This window comes from Eumetopias jubatus, unplaced genomic scaffold (assembly GCF_037043125.1).
Source record: "Eumetopias jubatus isolate StellerSeaLion01/CBP00866 unplaced genomic scaffold, mEumJub1_p1.0 scaffold_7, whole genome shotgun sequence".
In the NCBI taxonomy this organism is placed as follows: domain Eukaryota; kingdom Metazoa; phylum Chordata; class Mammalia; order Carnivora; family Otariidae; genus Eumetopias; species Eumetopias jubatus.
The window spans coordinates 120,944,561-120,959,741 of NW_028274813.1; positions in this window are offsets into that span (position 1 = coordinate 120,944,561).

A 15,181-nucleotide genomic window follows, 5' to 3' on the forward strand; every position below is an offset into this window, starting at 1 on the left:
GAAGACAACTTGCCAACACGTATCAAAGCCGTAAAAATGTGCATACCACCTGATTAGCAAGTATCTTCCTCGGAATTCGTCCTAAGAAACTCGTTTTGTGTGTGTGCATAGATTTGTTTCTCGGGCTGGTCATCACTGCTTTATTTTATGGCTAACAGTGGTAAGCCACCTTCGTGTTCAACAGAAGAACTGGTTACATAATTGTTGGCAGGCTTACAAAAAGGCATGCCAAACTACCATTAAAAAATAACGTAAAAGAACGTTTATTGACATGTGAAGCGATCCACGGTATACTTGGAAGTGCATAAAGTAAATTACAAAGCAGTGTGTGTGATACAGAATGCAAAGTAGTTACCCGTAGGGATCAGCTTACAAGGAATGTTTGTCAGTCTTTCCGTGGCTTCTCTGTATTGTCCACATTTTCTAAATAAACAAATACTGAGTTGTAATCACAAGACTCGCAGCAAGTGGTATTTTATGGGGGGGGGATAAATGAGAAATATGAAGAATAAATTATCATTTGCTTAAACGTTCCGGTTCTCTCAGATCTCTGCAGCTTGTGGATACAAACAGGGACACGTCTTCAAAACTCATTCTGGTTTCGGTATCTCAGAACGTGTCTTGAGCCATTCACTCTTCCTGGCTGCCTTGAAGCCCAGCGAGGTTATTTCTGGGAGGAGGGAAGGGTGGTATCACAGATGCTCACCATCCTGAGCCCTGTCCGCCTCTTGCCACTGTGAAGCCACTTGAGGGCGCCCGTGACTGTGGCTCTGGGACCAAAGGGCCCTGTCGGGGCAGGACGCCTGCCCCAGGACACTGCGTCCTGGATCTCCAAACAGCAGGCCTGAGCGAGGCCCGGGGTGCCCGGTGTCCTCACACGCCGAGCCCCTTCCAGAGTGAAGAGAGGTCCCCCTTTCCCATTCTGGTGGCATTTTGACAGTCGGGCCCCCTTATCCCCCAGAATCACACACACACACACACACACACACAGTCGGGCCCCCTTATCCCCCAGAATCACACACACACACACCCTGTCCACCCATGCCTTCAGCTCTTCTTTTAAGGAACCTGGCAGAGTCCTGGCCCTGCCCCTCCACCACAGCCTGCCGTTTCTGAGCCCATCTTATCCTCCCTCCCACAGGACACTGGCCCAGACCCCTCCCACCTCCCGGGGCCAGAAGTGACAGGCCACAGCCCCAGGGAAAGGCGCCTGATAAGCCCCTCACAGCTTTAACGTGTCGTGCATTCCTCTTGTGCACGGAGCACGTTGGAGAGGACGTGAGCGCACACCCAGGAACTTCCACCTGGGCTCCCATCCCAGCAGGGAGGGGTTTGTGTCCCCATCGTCTGACTAGGAGACGGATTTTGTGGCTAATGCCCACATTCTTAGCGTGAGTCACCTGATAATTCACCTTGTTGCTTGGGTCTTCGTTTCCCCAGAGATCCGGGTTCCCGCACCACCCACTCTGCCAAGCACTGGGAGGCTGAAAGCTTGATGGGACACAGTGGGTTCACCGCTCAGGAAGGCCGTGCAGAGAACACCGGCATGGAACCGGCCCGCCCACCTGGCCTTGCTTTCTGCCACAGATGGTGGAACCCGCCTGCTCTCCAGCCATGACGAGGCCCGAGGCCAGGACCTGGCACTGCCTGGCAATGAATGCCTGAGGTATTTGGTGAGTCCGGGAGCCCACGGATGGGGTGGTGGGCGGGACCGTCTCCACTCAGTGTTTAAGGGACAGGAAATTCCTACCAGCAGGATGACCTCATGCTGACGGGGCTAGGGAGCGTCTGCCCGGGGGCTTAGTCTGGGAGAGGCACAGTGGCCTGTCCCAGGACGCACCGAGGCCACGGCCCGCGGGTTCCTCCCAGGAGGACGCAGGCAGCCCCTTTAGCATCCTGGAGGCTTAACCTCTTTGCAGACCCCAGAGCCTGACTCGGGCATGCAGGCCACTGCCCATCCAAACCCTTCCTGCACCCCCTCCTGTGAGGTTTTCTGGGCCCTCCCATGGTGCCTAGGGCAACCCAGACCCCCACCCCCACATGGCTGCAAAACCAGCTCCTTCCCCTGGACCTGGGGGGTTCAGAGGATCTGCGTGCTCCCGGCCCTGTGGACAGGGTTACCAAAGGGATGGAGGCAGGGCAGGCTCCCTATGCAGGGCATGGAGGTGGGAGGTAGGAAGGGTGGCCTGGCAGCAGGAAGATTAGGCCCAAGACTGCCTGCTTTAGAATTGGGGGCTGGGGGAGAGCACAGATGCCTGTTCGGTGACATCTGGGTGACGCTGGGCACATGTCGGTAGCCGTAGCTCACTCCCAGCCCTGCCCTGGACCTGTAACTCTGGAATCAGCAATCAGGACATGCCCAGCATGGGAACGTCCCTTCCTAAACAAGCGGGCTGAGCAGTGGGCAGACCGTGGCAGGGACTCCTGGGCCAGGGCCAAGGGCAGGGTTACACGCTCCAGGCAGAGGTGGCTCAGCCGGAGACATGCCATCGGTAGTGGAGCCCAGGGCTCTGGGCCCTGGAATTGTCCTCGGCGAGGCTGGGCACTCCTAGGAGAGGCCGTAGTGTGGCTCAGTCGGCCCTCCCTCCAGCTCTCCCTGCAGGCCACAGGTCATGGATAGGTGGGTGACCTCAATGTTTAAGGGCAGAGGCCTGCTGCAGTGCACATCTCCCTCCCCGCACCCCCAGGTGGGGCGGACACAGCGCTGGGTGCCCTGGTTGGTATGACCCAGAGTGACGAGCTTAGGGGGTCACATACCCTGTGTGGACCTGCATTGCTCATCCATGATCTCTCCCGAGGTGTAGCATGCATACACCTGATGGTCGGGGCTGATGATGGACGGATGCATTGGTGGAATGGGGGTGCTGCCTCTATCCAGGTCTGGGGGCGGTCTGCAAGCAGCCTCCTGTCTCATCCAGTCCTAAAGGGCAAACTCCCACCCCCGGTGTGGGACAGGGGGAGAATGGGTGAGCTCCAAGCCTGAGGTGCTCTGGCCCTCTAGAGGGACAGGGGAAGGTGAAGGCACTCTGGCTTGCCCTCAGAAGGAGCTCAGTTGAGGACTTAGAGTCACAGAAAAGTGGGAGTTGGAGCCTTGTCTCATACCCGACAAGGAGCCCTGTGCAGGTGATAGTTCAGCAGAGGGGGAGGTGACTTTTAAGCCTTCAGATTTTGTCTGTTCAGTACTTGCTTTTATTTATGGTTCTTCAGCTCTGTAGCCTGATGAACATAGGAGATAGAACTCTTAGGAGATACAAATCAATTTGACACCAAACACTGTAAGTGTCCCAGCATTGAGGAAAAACCAGGAGATGGGGGGTAGAAACCTAGGCACATTGCCTGGGAAAGTATGTGCCTGTACCCCCTGGAGTGTCGGCTTCCTGGGGGAGGGCGGGGATCCTTACCTGCTTTTTTGTCTCCAGCAACTAAAATAGTGCCCGGCACATAGCAGACACCCCATACATACTTGGTGAATGAATGATGCAGGGAGGTGAACCCTAAGCCTGCCAGTGTGTACCTCATAGCCGAGCAACCCTTTTGCTGGGAACTGGTCCTGATTCAGCCCCGCCCTCTGCCGGTGTCACCCTCACCCATGACTCCAACTCCGCCGCTGGCTACCGCACAATGGGAGTGGCAGGTGTTGGGGAGGATACCGTGAATCAGACAGGATCTCTGCCCTCTGGGCACTCCCAGTCCAGGGCAGGAAATCGACAAGAAGAGAGACAGATGTCATCAGTGGGGTGATTGTCTGGGGAGAAGCCGTGTGTGCATGAGCAGGGAAGGCACAAGTGACAGGGGTGGGGTGAGCCCCAGGAGATTTCGCCGGTGCTAAGGAGCAGGACTTTTCGAGTCCCAGGCAGATCCAGGCTTGAATGCCGGCCCCACCCTGGAAGGACGCCGGGCAAGTGAACTTAACCTGTGCTTCCGTTTCTTGTCTACCAAGTGGACATGATGCCCTCCCCTAGCTCTGCGAGGATGGAATTGGGATAACTCATGTGAAATGCTCAGCCCAGGGCCAGATACAGAATAAGTGCTGGTGATGGTGTTGTTACTGTTAAGGTTTTAAAAAGGAGGTGACCTTTGAGCCGGGGTTTAAAGGAGGACAAGAAAAGAAAGGGTAGCTCTAGGTGATACCGAGTGAAGTTATGGTAACTAAGCAAGTCCATCCAGGAAAGTAAAGCTGGGAGAACATGTTCTTGACCTCTGCTTGCCCAGGAAGGAACTAGAAAAAATCTAAAGAGAAGAGTAAGGTGGGGCTGGATGGGCAATGGGAGACATTGGGAATAGCCACCTTGGGGCTGGGTGTAAGAACTGATGGGGTCTGTCAAGAATCCAGTTACAAGGCTGAATATGTGGTATTTTAATGGGCCAATCCACAACATTCCAGCCAGGAGTGAGAACCAAGGAGGCAAATGATCAGGCTGGACTCGAACTGGCCCTGGTCAGGTGGTAGAGAAGGGGACAGACCTAAGAGACAGAGCAAACTTCTGAGTGTCGTTAAAGAGAATGACCCATGCTTCCAGGACCTGGCACAGAGCCCGCCATGTGGGCGTTATCCCATAAACGGTCACGAAATTCATGAGTGAAAGAAGGAATACGTGAAACGAACCCACGTTCTAGCTTAGTGAAGAAAACACTGGAAAGCAGATCCAAGGGTCTTGTCATTGCCTCTTCAACCAATGCACTCAGCCTATTTACTCCTGATAAAAGGACACCGGTGGGTCCTTGACCTCAGGGCAAGCACCATGGTCGGCAATCCTATTCTCTTCTGTTTGGGTCAATGTGACGTAAAGGAACTCTGGACCACAGCCCTTCTCAGTCAGTAGCTTTCTGTTTCTGCCGCTCTTCTTCCACCTTGAGCTGCTGATGTCAGAATACGATATCCCGCGCTACAGCAGCCCTGTTGTAACCCCAGGGAGACAAGCAATGGACACAACGCCAATGTGCTGAGGATGGTGGGGTATAAAAACAGAGCCTGGGTCTTTGATGGCATAGGCTGAGCTGCTGCACCGGTCCTGGGACTACTTAGCTCCGGACTTCTCGCTAGGTGACCAGTAAATGCCATTTTTGGATTAAGCCATTTGTGGCTTACTGTTCCTTGCAGCTGAATGCATCCTTAAGTGAGCAGGGCCACCATTTGAACAATTCACGCTGTGGCCTAGTGGAAGCACCCCAGGAGTTGTGCAGTGTGGCCTCTTGTCAGCTGGGGAGGGGGCTGGTAGCCTGGAGAAGGGATCTGGAGATCTTGAGGATTTGGAAAAGTGAGTTGATAGGACCTGAAAAGACAAAAAGCCAACACTTGAAGCTGCTGCGTTCCCAGGACGCTCTTCCCAGGGGACTCTCCCCACCTCCACTCCTGTGCCTTTTCCTCCGCTGACCACCTGCAGGTTCTGCAGCTCAGCCAGCAGGAATGCAAGCCGATGTCATCCACCCCTCCTCACTCCAGCCCCCTTTGCCTAGAACTTGCCGTCCGCACTGGTCATTCTCTTGGAGTCTCCATCACCTGGCTTTAAGGGGGGTACCTCTCTTCCCCCCCCACCTTGCACATGGAGGAGGGAAAAGTATGGCCCAAGCATAACCAATCCCTTAAGGCCAGAAACCTTCTCGTGGGGCTCTTTCTATTGTGAGTGAGAAAGTAGGCAGCTCTCTGAGAATGGGATTGGTCCTTCTACCTCCCAGCAATCCTTGCTGATAGTGGCCGTTCTCACTGGAAGACCCTGGATCCTTTCTAGATTGAGTGGCTTCCTGACTTAACTGTAATTCCAAGGCAACCGGAAAATCCCTCTCTCATCCTGTTACTGCCTGATTACTCATCCTCTCCACCTGCATCCAGGTCCACGGGGCTGCACCGTCAGCCCCCCCTTTCTGCCAGATTGGAAAGCGTGCAAGTTGGAGGTGCAACTATACGGTATTTTCTGAGTCTTTAAGTCCTTAGGGCCAAATTTCTCTCATATATGTATTTACATATGTACATATACATCTGGGGTTCCTTGAGTACTTTAGAAAATTGATGCCCTGTTGGTCACTTTTGCCCAATTTTGGAACTATTGCTGACTCTGTGTGTGTGTGTGTGCACGCACGCATAATGGAAAAGTACTTTGCGATTGTCTTAACTGTATGAGGCCTAAGGTCTCCAGAGAGCCTAGAGCAGCCCAGATGAGTAATGCAGTTCCGGTAGGAACAACTGAAATCCCAACCCCAGAGCAATTCTCCTAAGAGCACCCAGACCCAACTCACTCCATTCCTGCAGCATCTAGAAAGCTACTTTGCCACCACAGGGCTGACCCACCATTACATCATCAGGACCCAGCACAGTGAAGGGCACCCAGTGGGTCCTCGACAATTATTTAAGGAATGTATGAATATTGATATCAGGTTAATTTAGCAGGGTCAGAACTGGTGGTTAAATTTAGTTAAGATTCTTTGTTTTTCTAGAGAGGTTGTGAACGACAGCTATAATAGTGTTGTAGATAGTGCCTGCTTTGACAAAGATAGCTAAAAATTCATTATTCAGGTCCATATAAAGAACTGCAAGCAAGTCAGGTAGGGCAGAAATTTAAAAGCACCTTAAGGACAGTTACGTTGGAGGTCAGTGGTGACCTGAGGTGGGCGATTTCTGGACACAGGTGAGAGGAAGTCAAATCACTGAGGTTTAAGGGGTATATGTGAGAACGGAAATGGAGAGAACCCAGGACAGGCAGTTCTTCGAAGAAGCTCCATCGTGAAGAAAGCAGGATCTCTCAGGGCGTTTTTCTACTACCCACTCTCCCCTCCCTTCTCCTCCCTGGCACCTGAAAGAACAGAAATAAAATCAGCTTATCCAGGCACACCCTGAAGAAACAGCAAATGTTGGTGAGCATGTGGAGAAAAAGGATCCCTCGTGCACTGTTGGTGGGAAGGCAAGCTGGGGCAGCTCTTGTGGAAAACAGTATGGAGGTTCCTCAAAAAGTTAAAAATAGAACTACCCTACAATCCAGCAGTCGCACTACTAGATATTTACCCAAAGAATACAAAAACACTAATTCAAAGGGATACATGCACCCCGATGTTCAGGGCAGCATTGTCTACAGTAGCCAAATTATGGAAACAGACCAAGTGTCCATCAACTGATGAATGGATAAAGAAGATATGGGGTGGGTGTGTGTGTGTGTGTGTGTGTGTGTGTAATGGAATATTACTCAGCCATAAAAAAGAATGAAATTTTGCCATTTGTAACCACAGGGATGGATCTAGAGAGTATAAAGCTAAGTGAAGTAAGGCAGCCAGAGAAAGACAAATACTATATGATCTCACTCATACGTGGACTTTAAGAAACAAAACAAACTTGGAAAGAAAAAAAGACACAAACCAAGAAACAGACCTTTAACTCTAGAGAACAAACTGCTGGTCACCAGAGGGGAGGTGGGTGGGGGATGGGGATTACAGAGTATACTTATGATGAGCACTGAGTAAAAGAATTGCTGAATCACTATCTTTGTACCCCTGAAACTAATACAACACTGTATGTTATTGATGCTGGAATTTTTTTAAATGCACCTGAAAAAGCATCCCAGGCCAACCTCTTCACCCCCAAGGACCTCCCAACAGAGGGAACACACAGCATCAAAATACCATACTTTGTATTAAAACCCAAGTCCTTTGAAAGCCTTCTGTTTCCCATCTCCAAACAACCCCACCGAACACAAGGCAATGGCACTTAGCCTCTTGGCCCACAGGTGCCTTGAGACTCAGGTGATAGTTACAGAGGAAAAAGCATATGAAATATTACATATGCTCGAGGAGGGTTCCAGGAGCTCCTGAAGCCCACGGCGGGGTGTCGTGAATCTCAGATCTAGAACCTCTACACCAGGGGCTGGATGGTCGGCTAGGATCCATGACTCCAGAACAACTCGGGAGAGAGGGTGTCTCAGGTGCTACTTCAGGGACATCTTACTATACTTTGTCTGGGAGACTCCCGAGGAAACCCCTTCACTGCTTGACACAAAGACTAGGAAAGCCCCATCAAATTCACCAACTTACTCTGCTTTCCACTTTAAAATCCCGAGGGGTTCCCGATGGGAGGGGCAACTTGGGGAATTCCTTCCCAGTTGGACACAGGTGTGCCATGGCTCATCCCTCCTCTGCCCCCATCTGCTTGGCAAGGGGAGGGGAGATGAGGGAGGATTCCCTCGGGCCCCCAGCAGTGTGGGGTGGTGTCTGCTCTTCTGGCTGAAGGGGGCCTCCCTGACCGGCCAGGATGCCAGGAGTCTGCGCTGTGGTCCTGGGCAGAAGGATGCCCGCCGGCTGGAGGCTTCACACCTCCTGAGACCAAATGCGCTGGCATGCCCTCCCCTCCTCCAGAAGAAGGGGAGGTGGGCGCTCTAAGCCACACCTTCACCTGTTTGTTGCAAGGCTGTGGACCATGCAGCTCTACTTTAACTCCAGAATGAACCAGACTGAGGGTGGCCCCGGAGATCAGTGTTGACATGAAGATTTCTGCTCCCCGCCCTCCTTCTTGTTTCTTTTCTGTCCTCTCTTCAATCTAAACCTCCTTGTCTTTGGATCGACGGTTTCATGTCTGGCAGTGAAAGCCATCTGTAACATCTCCAGTAAGAAACAGAGGTTTTTGAAATCCCTAATTGGCTAAACACTAATATGGAAGGAACACAAAGACACACACAGCTAAGTGGAGGTGCATCCTGCTGGGCAGGTTGGATTTAATAGATCCATCCCTTAAACCATTAAATTCTCACCCAAACATGCAACCTAGTGACAGATCGCCTTAACCAGTCATCTTGCCTAATTCTTCCTGAGTCCCTCCTGGAACAGCCCAGCTCCGAGCCTGCAGGCTCCTGGGCTGTGACTCCATCCCTGTGCCAGGAGCTGTGTAATGAGGTGGCTGGAGGATGCAGGAAGGCCGACTGAGCGCCAGCTCTGACCACCCCCCCTCCCAGGAGGTGGCCGTGGTAGTTACTCCTCCGAGGGATGGTTGCGTCATGTGCCCGAGGGAGCGCCGAGCTGGCGGCGGGGGGCGGGTGACGTGGCATCCCCTCCACCTGGCACGTACCACAGTGCCCGGCATTCCGACAAGGCTCGAAGTGGATGGGATTTCGGAGACGGCAGGGGCTCGGGCGGAGCTGCTGGACCACCCAGGAGGCCGGCACGGGCATGCCGGTGCACCCGTGGGGCCGAGGCGGCGAGCGCGGCCCGGTGCGGGCAGATGTGTGTGGTTCTGGAAGGTGAGCGGCTCCTGCCGCTGCCGGGTCTCCGTGTGGTTTGCAGAGGGGCAAGGCCGACGGGGAGGCTGGGGGACAGAGCTGCGAGGGCTTTGCCTCCAGCAGCGACTGCAGAAACCACACCTCAATTAGAGGGAAGGGTCTGGAATGTGAAAAGGTCAGGAACTTGGGGGAGACGCGGTTGTGTCATTCTGGAATGTACACAGCTGGGGCAGGGGCAGGCCCGGCGCAGTCCTGAGGCCTCTGAGTCAGGCGCAGCGAGGCTGGAATCCCAGCTTGACCACCCAGGGGAGGAGGGAGGCTGCCGGTCAGCCTCCTCATCCCAGGAGTGCGGGCGAAGGTCCCCACCTTGGGGAATCCCTGTGGGGCGTGCACACAAGGCGCCAGGCCCAGGAACACGTGCCATGATCAGATGACATTAGCTCACAGTTAGTTCCCTTGGGCCGGGAGAGCAGATGCCAAACACGCGGACCAAACATAGTTTTAACCGTGGCCTTTTAAGGAACTGTTTCTTCAAAAAAGGAAATCCTGACCATCACATTTTGAACAACCCAGATGAGCACAAAGATGGGAGGCCTGTAAGGGAAGGTCTCTCCTCAGCTCAGGTGTTAAAAGCGCCTGGTGGCTCCATCGGTTAAGCCTCTGCCTTCAGCTCAGGTCATGCTCCCAGGGTCCTGGGATCGAGCCCCGGGTTGGGCTCTCTGCTCCGCGGAGAGCCTGCTTGTCCCTTTCCCTCTGCCCCTCCTCGTGCTCTCTCTCTCAAATAAATAAATAAAATCTTAAAAAAAAAAAAGCCCATGTACCCCGAATGGAAGGGGGTCATCACCCAGGGAAAAACCAAATAGCCTTGCTCTCTGCTTCCTGACCACTCTCTGTCTTCGAAGCAAACTCACCCCCACCTGCTGCCCCGTCCCCCTGCTGTCTCCCCCCCATCCGTTCAGTGATGCTTTCTGAGCACCTGCCAACTACACACCCCACTGCTTAGTTCCTCCACAACCACCTGCGATCCGTCCACCCGCCCTTCCGCTGAGGCTGCCCTTCCCAGGTCCCAGAGGGACCCTCTAAGGGCTTCATGCGACCACCACCCCCCATAGTTCTTACCTTCCGTGACCTGCAGCATCTCCATTCAATTGGAAAGCAGTTTTTATATCCCTGCTCTGTTCGGGGCACCAGAAATACTAGGGTGACGTTACATAGCTAACCACTTCCTCTTTGATTTCCTGGTTTTCCACGGTCCTTTTCTTCCTCTCATATCGTCTGCTGGCTCATCTTCCCCAATCGCTGTTTAAATGGGCTTCCATATTGACAGCCTTCTCGTGGCAGTTGGCAAGCTCCGTCCCAGAGAGCAGATGATCACGTCCAGCCCAGACCTCGCTCCCCAGCTACGGATCCTCATTTCCTGCTTCCAACTGACATGTCCGGCTGGGATTCATGGGCACCTCCGATCCCGCCTGTCCAAAGCAGGCCTGTTTCGCATGGTCTGGGAGGCCCCCACATTGAAGCTCAGCATCAGGCTGCCCCCTGCCTCTCTGTTCTTTCTGTCCATCCTTATCAGCTTCCTCCTGCCTGGGCATCTCAGCCCCCGGCCTCCCTGCCTGGAACATGCTTCTTCCCTCCGAATCTAGCTCCCATTGCTCATCCCCGCTGGCTCCCAGATCCCTGGCTGCATTGTTAGAATTACAGGCTTCTTGGGACCCACCTTGGACCTCCTGAACCAGAATCTTGGGGGAAGAGCGCTGCAGTTGTACATTTTTACAAAGCTCCCCAGTGATGACTGTGCACTCTGAAGAAGGAACAAAAAACGGGAGGCTGTATTCTAGACGCATTACAAGCAATAGTTGGCAGGATTTAGTGATTGTCTGGATATGGAATGTGAAGGAGAGGGAAGAAAGAAGACCCTTCCGACGGAATGCCAAGCTGGGAGAATGGCATCCCGGGGAATGAACGGCAGGGGCCCTGAACTGATTTTTCGTGGGTGAGCTAACACCTTCAGTTTGACCCGTCACGGAGCCCCCAGTGGGAAACGAATAAAAACATTGCTGAGGTATTTCCTGAAATTCATTCTTGGTTTAAATTCAGAATGATCTTTTATTCGTTTCCCTCTACCTAATGTTGAAACCCAAGTTGTCAACCCAAATGAAGGGATAAGACAGATGACCTTGAAGTAGTTGGCTCTGAGGCCGTGTTGACGAACAGAAGGGGGACGTATCGGGAGTCGAAGCGTGAGCTGAAAAACACTTCTTAATTGGAGCTCAAACTTATCGGCACATCTCCTTCTCCAACCATTTTCTGAAACAATTATCCTAATTTATGTTTTTGAATTGCCAAGGGAATAGTTTATCCCTGAACTCCCACTTGCCAAAAATATTTAAGCCTCCTTGGAGAGTCTTTTGAAAATCGCCTCTTTTATTGTCACTGCTGTCTATTTGTATCTCCAAATACCGTAATACACCTTATCAATAAATCCTTTCTCTGCAGAATCAGTGCTGTGATCCGAGATGTAAGCCTATATCTTAATAAGAGAAAATGCATGTCCTAAGTGTTTATACTGTAAAGTTAATCCGTGGAGATCTGAACCTTGAAATTACAGTCCAGCCTTAACATGGTCTAGCGATACAGAAAATTATAACTGAATCCAAGTTTTGCAGTTGCTAACGAGAATGAGAGATAAACAAATACTAACCGAACCACTGATGATTAGAGATAACTCTGTTGTACCTAAGAAGTGTTTTCTGTTAACATTTGTGTTTCAGGACTCGGTGCTTTTATAGATAGGAAAGTATTTAAATTTGCTGTCACATTCCTTCATAGCCTTAAATCAGCAAAGCCCAGGCTTCTACCATGACTAGAACCAAATGTTATTTTCTAAAGAAAGGAGCTGCAGGATCAGGGAAGTGTCAGGCAATTCATCAGGAGGAAGGAGGACGAGATGCCAAGCCTTTAATGCTTTAGGGCATATTAGATGTTTAACCCTTTCCATAAAATAGAAAGGCTTTTTTTTTTTTAAATGAAGAAAACATTTCTGAATTCATGCTTTCTTCTCTGGGCAGACAGCATTTGGAGTCCTAAGTTGGAATTTACCAACTAGAGATAGATCTTTAGAGCTGGGAAGCTAGTGCAGCACCTTCCTTCGCAGGTGGGCGTGTGGGGTGGGGAGCCCTGAGACCAGGTCTGCGGCAGAGCCAGGAGCACGTCCCCTGGCCCCGAGGTCCTGCTCCATGAGGCCACCTTCTGCAGCCTTCCACTTCCATGCCTAGCTTTTCACTAAACCAACGCCGCGCTTCCAACTCACGTGATTTCTAATGGGGATACCGTCATAATTAACTTGATGGCCTGTGCCCAAAGCCTGGAATAAAATATAGATGGTACCTGGCATTATGCTCCATCTGAAATTATTTTTTTTTTACATTAAAGCAAGGATCTCACTGATGAACAGTTTTCATTTTGAAAATTTCAGTCACCTGTTGTGGGTATGGGTATATGATGTCACAACAGAGGTCGGGGTCAATTCGGTAAAGATACAAGGACTTTCTATATGCAGGCCCCACTTGAAGATGTTGGAGGGAGGCAGAGGAAAGACATGGAACCAGCCTTCAGAGAATTCACCACCTAGCAAGAAGTCAGCCAGCCTGCCATATACTTACTGCGGCGGGTTAAGGACGTAAGGATAGAGGGGGTGGCTGCTGGAGCCAGCTGGCAGGAGCCCATGTCTTGCCGGCAAGCATGCATCTCGTCCCGGCTCTGACTTCAGCATCTTCACGCTGATAGCTTGAAATTGACGAATGCTATAAAAGCAGGTTCTGGGGAGTCTGTCGTTAAACACTTAACAGTGCAACATGGGATAGAAAATACCACAGAAGAGATGTGTTTTGAGGGATGAATAGGAGTTTGGTGGAGGGAGGGTCAGAGGAAGAAAAGTCATCTAGCCAGGAGGAATACGTGTCTCGGGGCATTGCATGTTTAGGAAATGCAAATAGATCCATGGTTTTCAAACTGTAATGTGCATCAGGATCACCTGGAGAGCTTGTGAAAACAGTGTGTTCATTGCTGGGCCCTGCCCTCGGACTTTCTGATTTAATACATCTGGGGTAAGGCCCAGGGAAGTGCGTTGCTAGCCCAGGTGATGCTAATGCTGCTGGTCGGGAACAGAGGTAGATGATAGAACACCCCGTGCTCGCCAGAAACCCTGGATTTTTCTCTAGCTCCTCACCTTTCCGACTGTGGTCTGGGGCCCAGCAACAGCATCGGCATCACCTGGGAGCCGTTGTTCTAAAAACAGGAGCCACAGACCTCCCAGACCTGTTGAATCAGAATCTGCAATTTAAGATCCTTGAGCGATTCGTACCCGTTTAAATCTGGTAAGCGCTCTTCTTTGTAGCCCATGGGCTCTCGAGCCTCACCCTGAATTAGAATTACCCCGGGGGGAGATTTTCAAACATACTTATGCCCAGGCCCCATCTCCAGAGACTTGGATCTAACTGACTTAGGATCAGCCTGGGCCTGGGTGTCGTTTAAAATCCCCACAGCAGGTTCTGATGTGCAGCCGTGGCTGTGAACCTGGGCTCTAGCCACAACCTTTAGGTGGGACAAGGGCTCCTTGTCGGGGCTGCCCTTGGGAATCTGCCATGGGGAGGGTTTGAAAACGTGGCCCCGAGGCTCCAAGGTCATCACTAACAGCTGAGAGGGGCTGGGGCAGGGACAGCCCACCCTGCTCTCCACCGACCTGCCCTCTTCCCAGCCTGCTGCCTCCCGCTTCCCTCGGACGGACCTCCCGTTTGGCCTTTACTTTCTCTTTCTCACTCCCTCAATGATCTATATTAGCTAACGTGAAAAAGACTCTTCCCCACGAGCATGTCCTTTCCATATGCAAAGTACTTTAACATATAATCTCACTAGATAACATGAAAGGGGGACCGTTTAAAGGCCCTTCGATTTATCTAATAAGTTACCTGGCCCTGAGCTGTCATTTAAACTGACAGGTGAATTGAATGGATTGGATTTTTCTCTCTCTAATTCAAAACCAATACCAACTAGTGACTGAGAGGCTTTGTATTTGCGAATGGCCCTCGGCTGGCCCTCCTCCCCTTAGAACTTGACCCTAAACAGAAAAGTGAGTTGCTCACTCTGCAGCAGGGGACATGTCTATGCAGCACGCATTCTGAGAGCACACTTAGCATGTACACATTAGATTACATAGCCTTCTGGGACAGTTTGGCCAGTCCAAACAGCTTTGCCAACTAATAAAAGCCATTAGCACTGAACTTCAAAAGCATTAGGCTAAGTGAAAGAAGCCAGACACAAAAGACCACCTATTGTAGGATTCCATTTGTATGAAATGCCCATGGAGATAGAAGGTAAATTAGCTGTTACCTGGGGTTGGGGCTGGGGGGGTGGGGGGCAGAAACTGCAAATGCACACTGAGGAGTTTGTGTTGGAGGGGTAGAAACATTCTAAAATTAGATTATGGCTATGGTTGCACAATTCTATAAATATACCCCACACCATTGGATTGTCCCGTAAAATGGATGAATTCCATGGTATGTAAATCATACTTCAATAAAGCTCCTTAAAAAGTAACAACAAAACATTAGCATTCAGTATTTCTCCACCTGAGAATATGCTTTTCCACCTTCCTCCCCCTCTAAGAATATACGGTGAAGAGGAGAGAGCAAAACGATGTTAATACAGACTCATTTAAGAAAAAAAAAATGTTTACATCACATGTAGTTCGAGAACATGTTTATTTGCCTTAACGTACTGTTAGGTCTCGCAAGGCCAGGAGAAGAAGGAAAAGAAAAAGAAAAAAGAGGGAAGTTTAAAAAAAGAGAAGAAATAAGACCTATTTTATGTTGTTAAAAATAGCGGCTTGGGGAAGCTCCTGGCCCTGGGAGGGTGGGGGGCAGAGCTGCGGGAAAGGGTTAACCCCGCGGGTGCTGACATCTGGAGGGAGCGAGGGCGTTGGCAGAGCC